Source organism: Rhineura floridana, chromosome 3, assembly GCF_030035675.1.
Source record: "Rhineura floridana isolate rRhiFlo1 chromosome 3, rRhiFlo1.hap2, whole genome shotgun sequence".
Lineage (NCBI taxonomy): Eukaryota > Metazoa > Chordata > Lepidosauria > Squamata > Rhineuridae > Rhineura > Rhineura floridana.
In genome coordinates this window covers 123,840,758-123,859,873 of record NC_084482.1, presented here as the reverse complement: position 1 = coordinate 123,859,873, position 19,116 = coordinate 123,840,758, and the positions used below count along the sequence as shown (strand labels likewise).

At 44.2% G+C, this 19,116-nt stretch overlaps 1 long non-coding RNA gene across 1 annotated transcript; it reads left to right on the top strand.

The window, feature by feature from the left end:
• Window positions 1-12,669: 12,669 nt before the first annotated feature.
• On the top strand, window positions 12,670-18,507 carry LOC133382289 (uncharacterized). The gene is made up of 3 exons (XR_009761893.1): window positions 12,670-12,851; window positions 15,857-16,006; window positions 18,136-18,507. It is a non-coding gene; the product is annotated as an uncharacterized LOC133382289 (long non-coding RNA).
• Window positions 18,508-19,116: the final 609 nt, after the last annotated feature.

The following is a 19,116-nucleotide window of genomic DNA, read 5'->3' as shown; positions in this document are numbered from 1 at the left end:
AAACTCTGGAATTCATTCCCACAAGAGGCAATTTGGATGGCTTAAAAGAGGATTAGACAAATGGAGGATGAGACTATCAGAGGCTACTAGTCACCAGACCATGTACTACCTGCACTGTTGGAGGTAATATGCCTATGAATATAAGTTGCTGGGGCATACAAATGGGAAGAGCTCTTTTGCACTCAGGTCCTGCTTGCAGGCTTGTGGCCAGTGCAAGAACAGGATGCTAGACTAGATGGGCCTTCTTTGGCCTGCTGTAGCAAGGTTCTTTTGGTAGTTCTTATATTCTGCTAAATATTTGCAGAAATTGGAAAAAGTGCGCAATTTTGTAATTTAATAAATTGACAGGGATAGATGAATTGGCAGTACAAGTGGTCAGGGCTAAGGCAAGGGCAGGTAAATCAAGCAGATTCAAAGCTGAACCAAAGTCTGGGAAACTTAAGGTGGCTTTGGATATTGCCCAGAATTGTTGAAAAAAGTGTATGAATTATTTGCACATCCTCCTTCCATTCTTCTAGGTGCTTAAGTGCTACACATGCACCCAGCTCATACACCTTCCTCTTTTCAGTGCTCCCCTGCAGCATCTGAAACCATCCATTGATTAGGATCATGGCTATTTCCACCTCCACTACTGGAGGCATCAGGCATTATGCTTTTGTATACCAGTTGCTGGAGAGCACAAGTGAGGAGAGTATCGTTGCACTCAGATCCTGCTTGAGGGCTTCTCATAGACATCTGGCTGGTCACTGTGAGAACAGGATGTTGGACTAGATGGGCCTTTGGTCTGATCCGGCAGAGCTCTTCTTATTTCCTTGAGGGAGCACAACAATGGGACAGAGTCCAAGAACCAGACTAATCTAAAATATTTTTCTCTCTCCTGACTTGTTATTTCAAGGAGTGATATAATAATGATACATGGTTGTCCAAAGCAGGGGCCAAATAGAGAATAATAATAGAGAATAATTTGGGAATCTTCAGTAAAACGTTTGCTAATTTAGAGCCCACCGTTATTTTAGTCAAAACCATAAGGGGGCAGTGCAAGGAAAGAAATGCCACAATTTAGCCGTAATATATCATTTCCAGGAACCCAAGAGTGTGTGGTAGATTGGCTTCCCCCAAAGTTTAGTTATTTTTATAGTTTGCAGACTTTTAAATAAAAGTTTATAATTCTTGGCCAACCTTTCAGGCCTGTTCCACCTCATGTGTCTCTGGAAATTTGCATTTGCCAAAGTATTTCCTGCCTTCCTGATGAAAAGTAAAGCAGTGTTTCTCAAGTATTATTTTTAACTCAGCACCCTTCAAAACTTACACTGCCTTCTAGGTCCTCAACCCAACACTAGTTATCTGTTGCACAGTGAATATCCATAAATCTTTGCATGTAATTATGTGTCTAAACCCATTTGTCATAGAACCATCTGCTGCATCCAAGGATATGTGGACTGGACAGTAATCTGCATTAACAATGCATTACAACAGAATATCTCTGAATGTCTCCTAACTACACCCCAGGAAACTAAAGGAAGCAGCAGATCTCTCCAAACTTCCTTCTTCTCAAATTGGATGTGGGGTTGGTTGGATTTGCTCATGGGATAACTTACTGTTAGTGCAGTTCTGGTATGGACTGTGTTGCTTCTTACCTGCCATTTCTGTAAGCAAAAACAGCAGACATATACCATTTGCTTACTGTTTTTGTTTATGGTCAAAATTCAATAAAAATAATTATTTTAAAAATCACATTTGGGCCATGGAGCAGTAAGGATAGTGTCACCTGCACAAATCCAATACGATGCTCACTGTCAGAGGGCATTCAGTTTACCTAGGACTTGGTTAGTGGAGGAAGATCCATGACATGCCTCAGGGTCTTCACTCCCCCTTCCACTTTGCTCACCCCCCTCCCAAAGGGGGACATCCCACAAGTTTGAGAATTTTAAAAATAAAGCACCAAGTATAATGGGCACGAGGCACCCTCAGAGGATGAGCCATCCTGGCATGCCTGACACAGATAAATGAAATATGCCCTCGGCAATAGCAAACTGTCTATCTCGTGTGTAATTCCCATAAGGCAGGGCTCTGTTTGGTTTGGATATTGTGCAGATGCAGAAACAGAGTCATTCCTTGGAAGGCATTTGAACGTCACTCTTTTCAGTAGATTTCCTAAGAAAACCTCTTCTGAATCAGACCTTTTGACTGTTCTGAATTTTCTGCCAATCAGTTTCATTGCATGACTCCTTTAGTTTTTTCTGAGAAGTGTCTTCACCCTCTTAATAACATTCCATACTGGTGTATAGCACAATGGGGAAGAGAGTCTGACTGGGAGTCCAGAGTCTGTGAGTTCAAATCCCTGCTTGTGTCTCCTGGGTGTCAAGGACCAGCTAAAGGTCACCCCCACAGTGAGTGGCTCAGGGGTTACATGCCCTGCCACCCGTGCAGCCGTGGGCAAGCTGCATAGTCCCAAGGAGCCCAGTTGCCTCCTAGCTAGCAGTTGCGGACAAGGAAGGGGCTGGCTTGTGCAGGTGTGGCAAGCTGAGCAGACCCTAGCTAGCTGGAGAGGACTAGCCTCAGAAGGAGGCAATGGTAAACCCCCTCTGAATACCTCTTACCATGAAAATCCTATTCATAAGGTAGCCATAAGTTGGGATCGACTTGAAGGCAGTCCATTTCCATTTTTGCATTGCAAAACCAAAATGGCCATAGCTTTCTTGTTTTTTGACCTAGGGACATGAAATATGGAGATGTGTTAGCTGCTATAAAGGAGATTAAACCTGCCAGGTTGCAGGAGGATAGTCTCAGGGGTTTTCATGTTAGCCACCTTTAAAGTTTAAATATTTTAAAAATATTTTAAAATTAAAATGAACATAACGATTTTGCTTTTTTTCACAAAGGGACATGAAATGTGGCAACATGGTAGCTCCTATAGAGGGAAGTAACATGCCAAATTTCAGGTGGGTAGTTCCTGGGTTGCCATGCTCGCCATGTAGAACGTTTTTATTTATGTATTTAAAATATTTCTATTTTACCCTTCTGCCCCACAGGGCGACTCACAATAAAATCATACATAATAAAAAACACAACAAACACTAAAATAGATAAAAACACATAAAATACAGTTAAGAAATATAGGGGAGTGATATTAAAAGGGACTAAAGAAGTAAAACTAAAAAGGGAAGAAAAATAAATTAAGTTTCAAGCTCTACCTTCAGTCCCTCCCAAAGGCTCTCCAGAACAAGATAGCTTTCCTGAGTCCCCGGAACACCATCAGAGAGGGAGCTGAGCTGGCTTCTTGGGGTAGGATATTCCAGAGCTTGGAAACCATGGCTGTAAAGGCTCTCTCCCACGTGCCTGCCAGTCTAATATCTTTTATTCCAGACACACAGAGGAGATCAGAGGCAGCGGATCTTAAATCACAAGCAGGTACATAAGGGTGTAAGCAGTCCCTCAGGTACATTGGTCCAAGGCCGTTCAGGGCTTTAAAGGTCAAAAGCAGCACTTTGAATTGAGCCCAGAAACAACTTGGGAGCCAGTGGAATCAATACAGCACAGGGATGATATAATCCCCATGCTGTGATCCATTTAACATTCTGGCTGCTGCATTTTGAACCAACTGTAATTTCCGAACCGTTCTCAAAGGCAGCCCCACACAGAGTGTGTTACAGTAATCAAGCCTCGATGTCACCAATGCATGTGTCACTGTGGCCAAGTCAGTTGCTTCTAGGAATGGGTGTAGCTGATAGATAAGTTTGAGTTGTCCAAAAGCACTCCTGGCTACTTCAGCCACCTGATATTCAAGCATCAGGGCAGGATCCAGGAGTACTCCCAAACTGCACACCTGTTCCTTCAAGGGGAGTGCAACCCAGTCCAGAACAGTTTGCAGCCCTATCCCTGGTGCAACTACCCCCTTGACCAGCAACACTTCCATCTTGTCTGGATTAAGCTTCAGTTTGTTAGCCCACATCCAGCCGCTCACAGCCTCCAGGCACTGGTTTAGGGTGAGCAATCCCTCCCTGCAATCAGGTGGTAAGGAGAGATGGATTTGTGTGTCATCAGCATATTGACATTGTATTCCAAATCTTTGGATGACCTATCCTAGCAGTTTCATATAGATGCTAAAGAGCATGGGAGACAGGATGGGACCCTGTGGGACCTCATTGGCCAGCAGCCATGGGAGTGAGCAGCAGTTTCCTAGCACCACTTTCTGGGACCTGCCCACCAGATAGAACTGAGCCACTGTAAAACAGTGCTTGCTAATCCCATTCCTGCTAGATGACCCAGAAGGATACCATAGCTGATGGTATCAAAAGCTGCTGAGAGGTCCAACAGCACCAATAGTGATGCACTCCCCCTGTCTGATGCCTGTGTATGTCATCAAGCAGGGTGACCAAGGCAGTCTCTGTCCCATGACCAGGACTGAAGCCTGATTGGAAAGGGTCTAGATAATCCGATTCATCCAGGAAAACTTGGAACTGAGCAGCCACTACCTTCTCAATCACCTTGGCCAAAAAGGGAAGATTAGAGACTGAACAGAAGTTGTTAAGATCCACAGGGTCTAATGAAAGCTTCTTTAACAAAAGTCTTATTGTGTCCTCCTTCAACAATGTTGGCATAGAACCTTCCCTTAGGTAGGTATTAATTAAATACACCAAACAGCCAGCCACTTCCACTCTGGCAGATTTGATTAACCAGGATGGGCAAGGGTCAAGAGAGCAAGTAGTGGCCCTCATTTCTCCCAGAGTCCTGTCCACATCCTCAGGCTTACAAGCTTAAACGTATTCATAGAAAAATGACCAGAGGAAGCCTGGGGGACATTGGGCATAACTGTAGTTAATGAGGAAACAAAGTCAGTCTGAAAGTGGGCGATTTTATCTGCAAAGTGCCTTGCAAACATGTCACAGTGAGTGACTGAGGGCTCAGGATCCAGTGTAGGGCCAGAGCCGAAAAGACCCCAGACCACTCAGAAAAGCATCACCAGACAACACTGGGTAGACGCAATGGTGACATAAAAGTGAGCTTTCTTCACTGCTATCACTGCCACATTATAGTTTTGAAAATGAGCTCTAGCCTGACTTTGGTTGGAAGCAGATTGAGTTTTTCTCCATCATCGCTCTAGCCATCTTTCCTGCTGTTTCATCATGCCCAAGATTTGAGTAAACCAAGGTGTGTTGCGAGACCTCCCCAGTGGAAGAGGGCACTTCGAACAATAGTGTCCACTACCCTGGTCACCTCTGTATTCCAGAGATTAACCAGGGCTTCGGCAGTATCGTCAGCCATGCTCTGAACATCCACCAGAGCATTCACGAAACTTTCCAGATCCATAAGTCTCTGAGGGTGGATCATCTTAATTGGCCCTCTACCCCTGAGGTTACTGGGGACACAAAGTCTAAACCTTGTCAGGTCTGTCCATGACAACAGGGTCACTAAGAACCCCTCTTCCCTCAGATCACCCACTTTCTGACCCGAACAAAACACCAGATCAAGTGTGTGTCCCACTACATGTGTTGATCCAGATGATATTAGAGACAGCCCCATGGTTGTCATGGTGACCATGAAGTCCTGATCTGGACCTCTGAGCTCAGCATCGGATGTATGTTGAAGGCATCCAGGACAACCAGCTTGGGGAACTTCAATCCCAACCCCAAAGCCAGTTCCACCAGCTCAGGGAGGGAGAGAGCTGGACAGCGGGATAGACAGTACACCAACAGGATCCCCACTCTGTCTCTCTGACTGAAAATTGAGGGTCTTTAAAAATTTGGTTTGCAATATTAGACACATGTAGGTAGCGTTGGGCAGGCACAGGCTGGCAGCACCATGGAGATAAATTTTTAATTTATTAAATTTATATCCCACTTTTCTTCCTAGAAGGAGTCCAAGGAGGCAAACAAAATCACTAAAAGCACTTTAAAATATCTTTAAAATATAGACGTTAAAACATATTAAAACAAAACATCTTAAAAACATCTTTAAAAAAAACTTTAAAAAAATCTTAGAAAGCAATTCTAACAAAGATGCAGACTGGGATAAGGTTTCTACTTAAAAGGCTTGTTGAAAGAGGAAGGTCTTCAGTAGGTGATGAAAGATAACGGAGATGGTGCCTGCCTAATATTTAACGAAAGGGAATTCCAATGGGTAGGTGCCACAACACTAACGGTCTGCATCCTATGTTGTGTAGAATGGACCACCTGATAAGATGGTATCTGCAGGAGGCCCTCACCTGCAGAGCGCAGTGATTGACTGGGTATATAAGGGATAAGATGATCTTTCAGGTATCCTGGTCCCAAGCTCCATAGGGCTTTGTACACCAAAACCAGAACCTTGAACTTGGCCCAGCCAATGGACAGCCAATTCTTTCAGCAGTGGGCAGGGGTGTAGTTGTCCAGCGTCTTGGGGTCTTAGACCCCTTACATTTTTGGGAACAGGGTCCCAGCAGGGCCACTATGTCTTCAGCATCCCGTGAGGCAATCAGCATGAAAGGGGAGTGTGTTAGTCACTGAGAAAAGTCTTTTAACATGCTTCCTTGTCCTTTCCTGGTGACTAGAGCCAATCAGAGTGAAGGACTCTTCTCAGTAGCTAACACCCTGCACTTCTGAATTTGCCACTACACTACTGGCAGTAGGATAATGTGTTGGCGGTACCCTACCCCAGTGACCAGTCACACCACCTCATTTTGTACCAGCTGCAGCTCCTGGAGCAGCCTCAAGGGCAGCCCCACACAGAGCACATTATAGTAATCCAACCTGGAGGTTACGAGTGCATGGACAACAGTGGTCAGGCTATCCTGGTTCAGAAACAGCTGCAGCTGTTTTATCAACCGAAACTGCTAAAGGCCCTCCTAGTCACTGAGGTCCCCTGGGCCACCAGCAACAAAGATGGATCCAGTAGCACCCCCCAGATGACAAACCTGCCCTTTCAGAGGGAGTACAACCCCATCCAAAGCAGGCAACTGACCAATTATCTGAACTCGGGAACCACCAACCCACAGCGCCCACATCTTGCAAGGATTCAGACTCAGTTTATTGGCCCTTATCCAGCCCACCACCAAGTCCAGGCTCTGGTCCAAGACTTGCACGGCCTCTCCCAATTCAGATGTTACAGAGAAATAGAGCTGGGTATGATCAGCCCCAAATCTCCTGATGATTGCTCGCAAGGGCTTCATATAGATGTTAAACAGCATGGGGGACAAGATGGTACCTTCTGACACCCCACAGCACAACTGCCAGGGGGTTGAAAGACAATAACCCAATGCTATTCTCTGAAAACAACCCTGGAGATAGGATCAGAACCACTGCAAAACAGTGCCTCTGAAACCCATCTCACCAAGTCAGCTCAGAAGGATACCATTTGTATATGGTATCAAAAACAACTGAGAGGTCAAATAAGAATAACAGGGTCACACTCCCCTGGTCCTTCTTCCAATAAAGGTCATCCATCAAAGAGACCAAGGCCGATTCAGTCCCATAACCAGGCCTGAACCCAGATCAGAACACGTCAAAATAATCTGTTCCATCCAAGAGTACTTGCAATTGCTGTGCCAAAACCCTCTCAATCACCTTCCCTAAAAAGGGGATGTTTGCAATCAGGCGGTAGTTATCATGAACCAACAGGTCCAGAGTGGGCTTTTTCTGGAGTGGTTGGATCACTGCATCTTTCAAGGCAGCTGGGACCACTCCCTCCTGCAAAGGTGCACATAGGTACATGCACATGGTAGATCCTATAAAGGGGATTAACCCTGCCAAATTCCAGGTGGGTAGCTCCAGGGGTTTTCATACTAGCAACCTTTAAAAATAACTTTTGCCAAGAAAGTTTTTTTTTAAAGACCCTGTCACATAGGGGACAGATTGCCAACAGTGGTAGTGGGTGAGGGGGAAAATACTATTTAATATTAATACTATTTACTGTGGTTAGCAATTGGAACTAATTAAAATGATGATGATGATTTTTAACTCAGAATGGTGGCCAATATGCCTACAAAGTTTGGCTGGCTTATTGTTTGTGGCTAGCAACTGGGAAATAATAATGATAACACTGAATTTATAAAGCTGTAGTTAAATATGCTCACAAGATTAAATAACAATTCTTAGCCATGATAATAGAATTAAAAAACATAGACAACAAACATTTTAAAAAAATATGTAATTATGATCAATTGGGAAAGAATAGAAAACATATACAAGCTGAACAAATGCCACCCAGCCCCCACCAAACGTTTGTAAGAGACAGAACTTACAATATATTTCTGCATTTTAAGACTTCATCCCTTCCAAGCACTGATTGGAGAGTATTGGGTGGGGTGATAGCATTCAAGCCTTCCTCTCTCTCTCCCCACCCTGACGTTCTCCTTATATGGTGTTGTAATTGCTCCATTTCAGACATCCTGTCTTGGTTTCTTAGAGACCATATTGGGGTACAGATCTGTACAAATATCTAGAAATCAATTCAGAACTAGCCAATTGACTTTGTAGAGATCTTTAGCTGCTTCAACCCACCAGGTCTCCCCATGTGGACAGCGAGACCATTTCAACTGAAGTGCGCTATGCCCACCTGTCCTGCATGCCCAACCTGTCATATATGGTATGGGTGCGGCTTGACCAAAAAGGGCTTTGCAGGCACTGACAACTGGCCCATGCAACCAGCATGCAACCAACTTGTCCCATGCAACCAGCTGATTGTTGGGCACCTAGGAAGAGCTGTGCAAAGGGCTTTGTAAACCCTGTGCTCAGCGCTTTCTACGCACCAAGCATCAAACTTGCAAAGCTTGCTCAGCTCTGTCTGTGGTGTGTTTTGCCATAAACTGTTTCTGGACAGGATACAAATAGACCTGCATCTGCCTAATTTGGTTTGTGATTTATACAAATACAGTACACAGCCCTAGTTTTCACACTAAGGGAGCTGGGAGGGGTTGGAATCTGTTTGGAATTAAAGTCAGTGGTTTAATTAGTTCTCTCACACTGCTGTCTCGAGTGCCACTCAGTAGAATTCCAATCCTAGGCTTTCATATTGTACCTTTCTACATTCTTGGCATCTCTAAACACCCAAGTTAAAAATAAACATACCCAGCTCTCTCTCTCCACCCCATTTCTGTCTTCTGTACTCATATAAGCCAATATTAGTCATATTTTAATTGCACCAAAGGAATGCATTTCTTAAGAGAATTCACAGAAGCAGAAAAATAGTCTTACCGTCCTTAGTATATTATTGAAATCCAGAGGTTAACATATATGTAAGTCTTAAGATTGATTTCTCAAATAAAGACAACTGTGAATCTCATGAACAACTAAGATCTTAATACTTTAGCTTCTGCCAACAACAACTAAAATGTCATTGCCACTTGTTGTTATCACTGATGCCTCACCTGAAGAGTAAAATAAATCTTAGGGAGCTCAATAGGCCACTAGTCAAGTACTGTATTACAACTGACCATACAATGCACTTAATATAAATACTCCATGCATTTTTGATAATAAGTAAGATGCATTGCTTTCTCTCCTCATTTGCCAGTCTTACATCCTGTGGGATGCTGAAGAATGCACCAGTTTGTTTGCCTACTTCTGGGACCCTTTACTCTCAACACACAAATTCACAATGGCTTTCATGCAAAGCACAGTTTAAAGTGGCATCTATGGGCAAGGCACCATACCACACAGCTCCCAAATCTCCATGTAAAAGTATTTCTTTGCCATGTGTTCTCCAGTGATTTGTTCCAAGCCAGTTCAGTGAGGAGATCATCAGTGTTCCAGAGTAGATGTCCATTATTTCAGAACCACTCAGCTCAAGAGATTAGGCATTGTGGAAGTCCTTATATCTTATTTTCAACATTTTCATCTGACAGTTCTACCATGAGTTATTATTATTATTAATTATTATTTATTTATTTATTGAATTTATATCCCGCCCCATAGCCGAAGCTGTCTGGGCGGTTCACAACAGATAAACATCCAATATACAATTAAAACATATATTAAACAAGTTGAAAACTAAACCTAATCAAACACATAAGCAACTACAAAACTCAATACTAAATGTTAAATGTTAAAAAGTATTAAATTGATTGAAATATTAAGATGTTAACAAGTTAAGATATCAATATCAAAATGTTAAAAATATTAAATATTAAAATGCCTGAGATAAGAGGAAGGTTTTTACCTGGTGCCGAAAAGATAACAATGTTGGCGCCAGGCGTACCTCATCAGGGAGAGAATTCCATAATTCGGGGGCCACCACTGAGAAAGCCCGTTTTCTCGTTGTCACCTTCCGGGCTTCTCTCTGAGTAGGCCCCCGTAGGAGGGGCTTTGATGTTGATCGCAGCGTATGGGTAGGTTCATATCGGGAGAGGCGTTCCATCAGGTATTGTTGTCCCAGGCCGTGTAAGGCCCCTTTATATTATATTATATTATTATATTATATTATAGGCTTTTATCTTGTTTCATAACTACATGGAATGGAAATCCAGTGCTTCAATACACTACACCTCACAAAACTGAATGGGACGCTGTTCCTAGGTAGCTCCATAATGTTCCATAGTATCAAACCTTTGATCCTGCTACCGCTAACTGCAGAGTGACTTGAAGGACAGTCATGTTGACTGAGGAGAAGCAAGTAAAGAGATCACCAGCAGATAAAAAGGGGAAGAGAGAAATAGAAGGATGTGCATCATATCCCTGACTGTTAATTAATGGGGTTATATACAAGGGGAGAGTTCCATTGATTTCTATGAGTCTGCAGTCAAGAGGCCAGATTTGTACAGGTCCCAGTTCTGCTGCATCTGTAGAATCAGGAAAGAATTAGGAGTGGTGAGTATGCAGGGCATTTTTTTCCATTTGAAGTAGATGCTTATTGCCTCCCTGCATGCTGGCAAAAGAAAACAAACCTGCCTTTGCATGACTGTTGCATAAGGAAGAATAACCGGGTGTTCTCTCAACCTCACAAGGATTACCACTTTCTCTCTGTGTGTGTGATTTATCTAAACAGAGAGAGAAAAAGGCATCTCTCTCTCTCCTTCCTTCTTGGTCTTTGATTGCACCATTTGAGATTTGCCACATAGCATTTTACCAGTGATTAATACTGAGAAAGTCAACACAGAGTTCTTGCTTTCTAACATCTGCACATATACTATTATACTGCATTATTTAAAAGCAAGTTTTAACAAGACAGTCACGAGTCATTCAAGTTTACGTGCCAAGCACAAATTTTAACAACAAAGCCCTTTGGAGTAACTACCATTCCTCCTGGCACTACCTAACATGAAACCTGCATAGTCAAGCATTCAGTTTGTTTTTCACAGTACAGTTTTTCTTTGTTTGGTTTGCTCTGTTTCTTTGGATTTCTTGCATTGTCCCTGTATTTGGAATATATTAACACTCCCTAAGGTAAAAAGGGACATTGATGGAACCTTCAACTTTGGCCAGCTTCAGTCACTGTTGAACCTTAACAGAATCTGGCCAAAACAAACACAGATGGAATTCTCTCCTCCTCCTTTCCTCGTATACAATATTACTCTTGGCCCTCCTAAAGCAGGGATCTTTTAAAAGCTGCTCCTTGGAGCTCTGCAACCAGTAATCTGAGAAAGGAAATCATCGTTTCTGGCAACCAAAACCCACCTTTTTATCACAAATAAATTTAAACTCAAGTCAATTACTTCAGAGTAATCCTACTGAAGCCTATTACAGATTCATATTTAAGGGTATTACCCTATACTCGACTTCTGCTGGCTGAGGGGCTTATGATCTTGTGGAAAAACCCCTGCACTGACTGACCATGAGATACATGCTTGCGTGACAGATCCACTGGTGGAACACCCCAAATACACTGATGGAACACTTCGCTGGCATGGTTATTCTGCCTGTAAAGATATACCAGCAGAGTGGCCAAAACAGGGTGGAGTCATATGCGGGACAAGGATGGTATGCAAGAGGATTACATTTATGCCAAATCCTACACCCAAGCAAGACCATGCCACTTCCCCTGTCTATGGCTGAACTTTACTCCAGTCTTGGAGCTGCTCAAAGGGAGTTTCCTCTCTCACTGAATTCAATGGGACTTTTCAGAGGGACTTTTTAAAAAAGCTGTCCTGACCCTGCCTCTATTCTGGCCACAGTGCCATCACAGAGCATAGAATATGGTGTAACTCAGCCTTCCTCAACCAGGAGCCTTCCTGATGTTTTGGATTACAACTTCCATCATCCCTGACTATTGGCCATGCTGGCTGGGGATGATAGGAGTTGGAGTCCAAAACATCTGGAGAGCACCTAGTTGGAGAAGGCTGGTGTAACTCACTACCCTATGACAGGATGCTACAACCAGTAGAAAAGCCCCACACAGGGAGAACAGAAATCAGATGATCAGCCATGTGGCATGGAGCCATATCTCTGTGGCTTCCTGTCATGCACACACAGAGCTCACAAGGGGGGACTTTAGTGAAGGGAAACTAAGATAAATAGGCACTTGGCACAACAGGTAAGGGTAAAGGTGTCCCTGCACTTGTAGTGCGAGTCGTTTCTGACTCTTAGGGTGACGTGTTGCGACATTTGCTAGGCAGACCGTATATATGGGGTGGGATTGCCAGTTCCTTCCCCGGCCTTTCTTTACCCCCCAGCATATGCCGGGTACTCATTTTACCGACCACGGATGGATGGAAGGCTGAGTGGACCTCGACCCCTTTTACCGGAGATTCGACTTCCTCCTTCCGTTGGAATCGAACTCCGGCCGTGAGCAGAGCTTCTGCTGCGTTACTGCCGCTTGCCACTCTGCGCCATAATAGGAGAGCAATTTGTACCACGTCTGGGCACTTTGAGCACACTTGAAAACTTGCACACATTGCTAACACTTCTCCTCCTAGAAGTTAGACAGAACACTCCACACAGGTAAGGCAGAGCAAAGGAATGGTAATCTATAATTGCTATCATAGTCTCCCATGTTTTTCCCACCACCCCCTTTGCTATATGTTTTGTCTAAACAGCTGCAGGGGAACAGCTGCAGCATTGGGGGACTGGAGAAGACCTGCCCTGGGAGTGAGTACCTGAGCATCTGGGTGCTTGCTTGCTTGTTCTTCTCGGTTGCTGTCTCTTGAGACAGCTGAAGTCCCTGGTAAGTGCTGCAAGGACTGGGACCACCTGCCTGACCCTGACTCCAGAGAGAGGCTGCAGTCAGTCTTGCAGCTTGTTGCCTCAGCTCCTGGCTGAGTCAGGGGGCATAAAAGCCCGGCTGCCATTGGGCAGCAGGTCAGAGTGATAGGACAAAGTTGCCAGATGCCTTCAGAATGAAAGTCTGCAACTGGCAGAAGGCTGACCCTCCCTGGGTATGAGATGGGGGGAGTAGATGTGCCCTGTGTGAAAGATATTGAGTGGGTGTGACTGTTCCCAATTCTCTCAGAGCCCTACTGGAATAACTGGTTCAGGTTGGTTTTGTTGGTGGGCTCTTGTTGGGTCCATACCAGATGTTTAGCAGGAGTCTTAATGAGGAGGAACATGGGTCATGCCACCCCAATTTCAGTGATGATGGGTAGAGGGAGGTATAGCCATGGGGAGGTGGTGAAACACCATAGAAGATGAGGGCAAAGCTATCTACGCTTTGTTCCTCGTTCCCACTTCTCTCATGGATGGGTTCCTCATTGCTCATCTGCTGTGCCCACTGGCCTGTGTGTGCTGTTGTTTAATGCCTGATCAGTACACAATAAGACCACACTCATCCATGATTTGATCATGGATGAAGGTGCCCATTTGGTGTGCATTTCCAAGACCTGGGTGGGTGAGCTAGGAGGAGTTGATCTGACCCAGCTTTGCCCATCTGGATACTCAGAGCAACACCAGCACAGGCTGTAGGGATGGGAGGGGGAGGAGTTGCTACAGAACTTCCATCTCTGTCACCAGGAAACCACTCTGTCTTGGAGCTGGCTGTGAGGGCCTGCACCTTGTGTCAGGCCAAGGAGACAGTAAACTAGGGTTGCTGCTGGTGTACCATGCACCCTGCTGCGTGGCAGCTTTTCTCACCGAGCTGGCGGAGGCCATCTTGGCTGTGGTATTGGAGGAGCCCAGCAGAGTAGTCCTGGGTGATTTTAATGTCCATGCTGAGGCTGCCTCTAGTGTTCTGGCTCAGGACTTCATGGCCTCCATGATGACATAGGGCTGTCTCAAGTTGTCACCAGCCCGACGTATATGGCAGGGCACACCCTCGACTTCGTTTTTGCTCCAGATGCAGGAAGGGGTGGTCTGGAGATGGGGATGGATGACACCCAATTGTAACGGTCAGACCACTTCCTGGTGAAGTTTAGACTTATGGCTCTGAACCTCCCCTGCAGGGGTGGTGGACAGATTAAGATAGTCTGCCCCCAAAGACTAATGGAATCCACAGGATTCCTGAATACCCTGGGTGAGTTCCCAGTAGCTAGAGCAGGTGACCCTGTTGAAGCCCTTGTCACACTGTGTATTTGACACAGTTGCCCCTGAGTGCCCTCTCCAGCATTGTGGAGCCCGGTTTGCACCCTGGTACAATGAAACAGGCTGGATGATGGCTAGAGTGCAAGTGGCGAAAGACGTGCTGTGAGGCGGATTGGGCACAAGTAAAATATCATAACCTTGCCTACTGTGCAGCAGTGAGGGTGGCAAAGAAGGCCCACTTCTCTGCCTCCATCGCATCTTCAAGTAGCCGTCCAGTGGAGCTTTTCCATATTGTCCAGGGTCTGTTGACATCAGCTCCAGAAAATGGAGTCTTAGACCCTTCGGAGGCCCACTGTGAATTGTTTGCAAGGCACTTTGAGGGTAAAGTTCCTCGCCTCCATAGTAGTCTTGATGCCCCATCTACATCTACTGTAGTCCCCAATAAGGTGTCCAGTGCAACAGAACGGGAGAGCAAAGAGGGAGGCACCCCAAATGCACCGCAGACAAAGAGAGGGAAACCCTCAAAGTGCTGAGCCAGCAACCAGCCAAAAATAAAAGTGGTAATTGTTTATTGCAGCCTGACATGTTTTGGGTATCAAAAAACTCTTTGTCAAGGGCAATCTGTAAAAGTATGCATATAAACATTAAAATCAATTATAAGGCATACTTAAAAATGTAAACTATAATACAATGTTTATGAATTTATCTATTAAAAGTACTTAGTAAGAAGTCTCTTTTCCTTATTGATTATAGTTTATGAGTCAGCTTTCAGCAGATCATGGTACTGTTAATTTTTAATAGATAAATTCATAAATGTTGTAATAGATAAATAGATAATAGTTGCAGTCCAGTGCAAAGTCTGCTGCAACTTCTTGGGATCGGTTTCAGTTGATGCGGCCTGATGTTGTGGACAAGGTGCTTGCGATGATGTGGACGGCAACGTGTCATCTCAACCTTTTATCTTCTTGGCTTATTAAAGCCTGCAGAGGGGGTTTGACTGAGTGGATCCGGGGTGTGGTCAATGCATCGTTGCAGGAGGGAATGGTTCCAGCCACCCTGAAAGAGGTGGTGATCCAACTGCTCCTGAAAAAGCTTATCCTGGACCCATTGGTTTGTGACAACTACTGCCCAATCACAAATACCCCTTCTTAGGGAAAGTGATTGAGAGGGTTGTGGAGCAGCAATTGCAAGTACTCTTGGATGAAACAGATTATCTTGACCCATTCCAGTCTGGGTTCAGGCCTGGTTATGGGACTGAATCGGCCTTGGTTGCCCTGATGGATGACCTTTATCAGGAGATGGACAGAGGGAGTGTGACCCTGCTATCCTTACTTGATCTCTCAGCAGCTTTTGATACCATCGACTATGGTATCCTTCTGGGCTCACTTGGTGAGATGTGTATTGGAGGCACTGTTTTGCAGTGATGCCAATCCTGTCTCCACGGTTGTTTTCAGAGAATAGCATTGAGTTATTGTTTTTTCGCCCCCTGGCAGTTGTGCATCTACATGAAGCCCTTGGGAGCAGTCATCAGGAGATTTGGGGTGAGGTGTCAGCAGTACGTTGGTGATACCCAGCTCCATTTCACTCTAACATCTGAACCAGGAGAGGCCATGCAAGCCCTGGACTGCTGCCTGGACTCATTGGTGAGCTGGAGGAGGGCCAGTAAACTGAGTCTGTATCCTAGCAAGACGGAGATACTGTGGGTTGTGTCTGAATTTCTCTCTATTGAGATGCGTAGCAAAGTTGCATAGCGCTGCAGAACGGGTGATCTCAGTGGCTAGGAGTGCCTTTTACCAGCTTTGGCAGGTAAGACAGCTGCAGCCATTTCTGGACCAGCATAGCCTGACGACTGTTGTCCATGCGCTGGTAACCTCCAGGCTGGATTACTGTAATGCATTCTATGTGGGGAAGTTGGTCCGGAAGTTGCAGCTGGTGCAAAATGCAGCAGAGAGACTGTTCACTGGGACACCCTGTTGCTGAAAGAATTGCACTGGCTACCTATCAGCTACCAGGCTAAGTTCAAGGTTCTAATTTTGGTGTACAAAGCTTGGGACCAGGATACCTGAAAGACTGTCTTATGCCTTATATACTCAATCGATCACTGCGCTCTGCAGGTGAGGGCCTCCTGCACATACCATCTTATCAGGAGGTCAGTTCTGCACAACATGGTAAACAGACCTTTATTATAGTGGCACCTTATTGTTGTTGTTATGTGCCTTCAAGTCTGTTACGACTTATGGCGACCCTATGAATCAGTGACCTCCAAGAACATCTGTCATGAACCACCCTGTTCAGATCTTGTAAGTTCAGGTCTGTGGCTTCCTTTATGGAATCAATCCATCTCTTGTTTGGCCTTCCAGTTTTTCTACTCCCTGCTGTTTTTCCCAGCATTATGGTCTTTTCTAGTGAATCGTGTCTTCTCATGATGTGTCCAAATTATCTCAGTTTCATCATTTTAGCTTCTAGTGACAGTTCTGGTTTAATTTGTTCTAGCACCCAATTATTTGTCTTTTTCGCAGTCCATGGTATGCACAAAGCTCTCCTCCAGCACCACATTTCAAATGAGTTGATTTTTCTCTTATCTTCCTTTTTCACTGTCCAACTTTCACATCTATACATAGAGATCAGGAATACCATGGTCTGAATGATCCTGACTTTGGTGTTCAGTTATACATCTTTGCATTTGAGGACCTTTTCTAGTTCTCTCATAGCTGCCCTCCCCAGTCCTAGCCTACTTCTGATTTCTTGACTATTGTCTCCATTTTGGTTAATGACTATGCCGAGGTTTGATAATCCTTGACAAGTTCAATATCCTCATTGTCAACTTTAAAGTTACATAAATTTTCTGTTGTCATTACTACAGTCAGCTGTAGTCCTGTTTTTAGCTGTAGTCCTGTTTTTGTGCTTTCCTCTTTAACTTTCATCAGCATTCATTTCAAATCATTACTGGTTTCTGCTAATAGTATGGTATCGTCTGCATATCTTAAATTATTGATATTTCTCCCTCCAGTTTTCACACCTCCTTCATCTTGGTCCAATTCCGCTTTCCTTATGATATGTTCTGCATACAGATTAAACAAATAGGGTGATAAAATACTCCCCTGTCTCACGCACCTACTGAAGACCTTCCTCTCTCACAAGCCTTTTAAATAGAGACTTTATCCTAGTCTGTGTCTATGTTGGAATTCCTTTTTAATATGTTTTAAATCTTTTTTTAAAAATAAGTTTTAAAGCTTTTTTAAGAAAAATGTTTTTAAACAAGTTTTGTTTTAATATATTTTAAAATATGTTTTAAAGGCAATGGTAAACCACCTCTGAATACCTCTTACCATAAAAACCCTATGAATATATCCAAAAAAGATTCATAGGGTCGCCATAGGTCGTAATCAACTTGAAGGCATAAAACAACAACAACGTCTGTTTTTATGATGTTTTAAAGTGATTTTAGTGCTTTTGTTTGCCATCCTGGGCACGTACTAGAAGGAAGGGCAGGATATAAATAAATAAATAAATAATAAACTATTGCTATAAACGCTCCCATCAGTGAGGAGCTGTATCTCCCACATATAGAAGGCATTCACCCCAACACACAGGTAAGCTCTCTCTTGTCAAAGGCCAGACAGTTCATGGCAACCATTGCCACTGTAGCTGAAACATGAGCATTCAGAAGGAACCCCTCCCTCACTAACATATTTTGTGCATATTGGTTTAGGGACAATGTGCTTAATCCTATTGCTTGTTATTCTCTTTCTCTGCTCTCCAATACATACAGGATCCAACCTACACCTTGTTTCAGGCAGACAAAGAGAGAGACCCACCTCATGTTGGACAGTGGTGACCAGGATGTTCATCGCTGTTCCTCCATGGACCATGGGATTGTTAGCCTCCATACTCCAGGCAAGATCCATGACAGTCATTTAGACAACAATGTACCTAATACAGAGCTGGTGCAATAAGGGAGACTGCAACTGCTTCACTGCTGCTTGTCCAACTTCATCTTCTTCATCTTTATCATCATCACTGATATTGATGTTGATAATAAAATGTATATCCCACTCTTCCTCCGAGATGGAGCCCAGGACGGCAAACAGATGATAATACTGTCCAAGGCTCAGGAGCCCTGCTGGAGTGACTGGCAGGCAACCGCACATATGTTTCTTTCCCTTTCAGAATCTCCTCCATTCTGGATGCTATTCAATAAAAGACTTTGACTTTTCATTTGTAAATATATTTGTATACCACTATTTCATTTTTTTAAAAATCAAAGCAATTTACAACAGATTAAAAAAAAACGTACAGTGAAACCCATTAAAAACACAGTACAAACAAAGGTCAACTAATGTAAAAAGACATCTTAACTGCCTGCATCAGCCTGGTGGAACAGAAAGGTTTTCTGCAGACATCTGAAGGGTAAAACAGAAGGCACCTGCTGAATCTCTCCTGGCAGAGCATTCCAGAGAACTGGGATGATAACTGAAGGCTCAATTTTGTGTTGATGTTAAATGAGCCTCACCAACTCAGAGGATAACCAACGCTGTTCCTGCCAATGACTTCAGTGATCCAGCTGGGATATAGGGGTTCAGACAATCCCATGTATACTGTGGCAGTGGTCACTAGAAATCCTTCTCTGACACCCCCCCCCCAGTATGAGCTGTCTTCACTTGGCCTCAGAGGGATGGGCAGGTCAGAGAACCTGATTTGCTCTGGGATAGCGTTGTCTCCTCTCTCTTTCTCCTCAACCAGGACCCTGTAT